Source organism: Schistocerca nitens, chromosome 2 (assembly GCF_023898315.1).
Source record: "Schistocerca nitens isolate TAMUIC-IGC-003100 chromosome 2, iqSchNite1.1, whole genome shotgun sequence".
NCBI lineage: Eukaryota > Metazoa > Arthropoda > Insecta > Orthoptera > Acrididae > Schistocerca > Schistocerca nitens.
The window spans coordinates 809,270,509-809,274,638 of NC_064615.1; the positions used below are offsets into that span (position 1 = coordinate 809,270,509).

Genomic DNA, 4,130 nt, shown 5'->3' on the forward strand with positions numbered 1-4,130 from the left:
GTGCTGCTCGTGCACGGTTGTTTACATCTTTGGGCGGGTTTAGTGACATCTCTGAGCATTCAAAGGGACTGTGTCTGTGGTACAATATCCACAGTCAACGTATATCTTCAGTTCTGGGAACCGGGGTGATGCAAAACTTTTTTATTATATATGTAATGCGTCGTAAATGAGGAAAAATATCTCGTACAAATTGTCACACATTGGGCTACAAACATAAATTTGTTTTCCCCATGTTTCTGTGTCACTAAATGGCAATGCAATTGAATGTTATTAAGATCGAGAAATGTGAATCTGACTTCTGGATGTTGCTGTGCGCCGACGTAGGCCAAGGGGAAAGGTCAGCAACGCCGCACAACATGTGAGTGTTGTAGGTAGTTGACACTGCTGATTAGCCAGCGAGGCATGCGACGTCAAGTGACAATGAGAGTAATCGTTGCTATTTGGCGTAGGGAAAGCAAAGTGAGGAGGAACTATATTACTGTGTACACACATGGATGTAGTCTTAAGGAACGACAATAAAAAATGAGAATACGAATAACGACTACTCAGTTACATCTCAGCTAATCCCAACGGCACAACATAACTATGCATATCTAAACTAACGTAGAAACACATGACCAGAAGCTGCATTGGCGTTTCGTATGTACTGTTCGAAATGACGGCCAAAGTACGTCTTATCGCAGAAAGGATTGCTGAACACGATCCATCACGTCTGTATTCACTTAATTCCACAGGCATATTCTATTCTGCGTGGAAGTTTCTCCCTTCACAAATCACAGATTTCAGATGGTCCGCCCGCATCTCGTGGTCGTGCGGTAGCGTTCTCGCTTCCCGCGCCCGGGTTCCCGGGTTCGATTCCCGGCGGGGTCAGGGATTTTCTCTGCCTCGTGATGGCTGGGTGTTGTGTGATGTCCTTAGGTTAGTTAGGTTTAAGTAGTTCTGAGTTCTAGGGGACTCATGACCATAGATGTTAAGTCCCATAGTGCTCAGAACCATTTGAACCATTTGAATCAGATGGTCCCATAACAAAGAAATCCAGTGGATTAAGGTCTGGCGATCTAGCTGGCCAAGCTACACGGCCTCCAGCACCAATCCATTTGGAAGGGAAGGAATTGTGCAGGTGCCGTCGCACTGTGGCGCTGAAGTGAGCGGGGCTTCGTCATGCATGTGCCACAGGTGCATAGAAGAGGCCAGCCTAACGTCTTCCAGAATCCCGGTAATACATCCCCAAGTAAACGCAGATATGACTCGCTTGTTAGCATTGGTGGTAGCAAGTGTGGCCCTATGACATGCCAATCGAGAATACCACACCTGATATTGACACCGCATCGTTGTTGATACCTGAGGACTATTGTGCTGTGGGGGTTTTCTTCTGCCCACTAGCACCAAATTATGCGAATTCACTGCAACCTCCTTCTTGAAATACGTTCGTAAAAAATGCTAATCGTGCCTCTGACGCCGCAACCTGAGTTTCCAGAAGTCCAGCCTCTGCTGGTAGTCTCCCGGCGACAATGGTTGTACCTTCTACACGCGAAAGAGATGGTAAAGGTTTCTGCGCAGTACTCGCAAAACAGTACACTGTGACATTCCGATCGCAGTGGCGAGAGACTTGGTGCTTATTCTTCGGTCCTCGGCGAACGTTTGTAACAAATTCTCTCCGGCCACTAAATCCTGGAGGTGCTACACATGCACCATACTCCTTCAAACGCCTATCCACACAGTAAAATGTTTTTGCGGATGGAAGACGCCGGTTAGGAAACTTCTCGTGATTCAGTTGTGTCACGAGAGATCAAGACAACTGTATCTTGCAACGTCAGCTCTTCCATAGACAAGCTCATAGGTGAGGTGGATGTCGTCGTATGCCTCGTCTGTGAAACTTGCCCCGGTAGTAACAGTGCGACGCGTCCGTTAGCAGCTGCTGTTGACGCGACGAGTATCGGCTAGAGCAAACACTGCACTGCTGTTGTAAACACACCATGCGCGCCGCGATTTTCCTTCCGCCAATGACAACACTTTCCTTTTACAGAGAAAACTTTCCCTGATACGAAACTGCAAACTCTGTCAACGCCGGCAGCGTGCGGTTCATAAGCTCTATTACAATTTCACTAGCAATTACGATGGGATTTGCTGTTTCTCGTGTATTTCAAACGCTGACAGATACAAATCAGCTCGTTGGTGTGTCATGTGATACATCTGTGGATGAATAACATGTCGTGATCGTGTGATTTGTCGGTTTATCGTTAAATGGTTAACCGTTTCGTTTGTTTTATGTGTACAGTACGTTGACAAAAACAAAATTAACAACGGACCCTCCCTTGTTGCGCCTAGCAGCATGCGGTAATCGGAAAATTTTCCATTTACCCCTCACCCTATATATATTTAAAGGGGTGTAAGGCAAGGTTCAGGAGTGGAATTAAAATTCAAAGTGAAAGGATATCGGTGATAAGATTCGCTGTTGACATTACTATCCTCAGTGAAAGTGAAAAAAAATTACAGGATCTGCTGAATGGAGCCGGCCTGAGTGGCCGAGCGGTTCTAGGCGCTACAGCCTGGAACCGCACGACCGCTACGGTCGCAGGTTCGAATCCTGCCTCGGGCATGGATGTGTGTGATGTCCTTAGGTTAGTTAGGTTTAAGTAGTTCTAAGTTTCGAGGCGACTGATGACCTCAGAAGTTAAGTCCCATAGTGCTCAGAGCCATTTGAGCCATTTTTGAGCAAGATAATGTCGATAGCAAATAGAAAGAACCCAACAGTTTTAAGTACAAGATTATCGACGAATATCAGGCACAAGTCCGACCGTTTAAATAAGTAGTGGTAAAAAAAATGTAGATTGAGGTCCGCGTTCTAGGCAGTCCAATCAGGCCCGAGCGACCGCTGTGTTGTCCTTTGTCAACGGTGTCATCGGATGAGGTACGCAAGCACATGTGATCAGCACCCCGCTCTCTCTGTCATTGTCGATTTTCTTCACTATGGAATCGCTACTAATCGATCGAGTAGCACCCCAGTTTGCCTCAAGAGGCTGAATGAGCCCTGAACCAGTCCTTCTACCAAGGAAAAATCTCTGACAGTACCAGGACTCGAACCCAGGTCCTCCACACGGCAATTTAGGGATAATCCTAAGAAATTATATGAAAGGGGCGATTACTTAAAATAAGTGTTAAGCATGGCTAATGGAGGAATTAGATTTCTGGAGAGAATCCTTGGGAGGAAGACCATTCAGTTTTCCGGGAACACTCTTGGGTAAATGTAGACTGCCTGTATTTGAGGTGGAGTGGGTACACATTCTGCTGCTACGATCGTATATGTCGTTTAGGGCTGGTGAGAATAAGCTCAGAGAGATCAGGGTGCATATGTCATGAAGGGTCAAAGAAACTGACATAGGCATGCATATTCAAATACAGAGGTATTTAAACAAGCAGAATGCGGCGTTGCAGTCGGCAACGCCTATGTAAGACAAGTGTCTGGCGCAATTGTTACTGTCCTGGTTACTGCTGCTAAAATGTGGGCTATCAAGATATAAGTGAGTCTGAACGCGGTGTTATAGTCGGCGCACGAGCAATGGGACACAGGATCTCTGAAGTGGAGATTTTCCCGTATGACCATTTCACGAATGTACTGTGAATATCAGGTATCTGGTAAAACCTCAAATCTCTGGCATCGCTGCGGCCGGAAAAAGATCCTGCAAGAACGGGACCAACGACGACTGAAGAGAATCTTTCAAAGTGACAGAAGTGCAACCCTTCCGCAAGTTGCTGCAGATTTCAATGCTGGGCCACCAACAAGTGTCAGCGTGAGAACCATTCAACGAAACATCATCGATATGGGCTTTCGGAGCCGAAGGCCACTCGTGTACCGTTGGTGACTTTGGTGACTGCACGATACAAAGCTTTACGCCTCGCCTGGGCCCGTCAACACCGACATTGGACTGTTGATGACTGTTGCCTGGTCGGACGAGTCTCTTTTCAAATTCTATCGTGTGGATGGACGTGTGTGAGTATGGAGACCACCTCATGAATCCATGGACCCCATATGTCAGCTTGGGACTGTTCAAGCTGGTGGAGGCTCTGTAATGGTGTGGGATGTGTGCAGTTGGCATGAGGTGGGACCCCTGAGACGTCTAGATACAACT

At 46.8% G+C, this 4,130-nt stretch overlaps 1 non-coding gene across 1 annotated transcript; it reads left to right on the forward strand.

Annotated features, from left to right (window-relative positions):
* Positions 1–2,515: 2,515 nt before the first annotated feature.
* Trnas-gga (transfer RNA serine (anticodon GGA)) lies at positions 2,516–2,599 on the forward strand. The gene is given in 2 exon segments: positions 2,516–2,555; positions 2,565–2,599. It is a non-coding gene; the product is annotated as a tRNA-Ser (tRNA).
* The last annotated feature ends 1,531 nt before the right edge of the window (positions 2,600–4,130 follow it).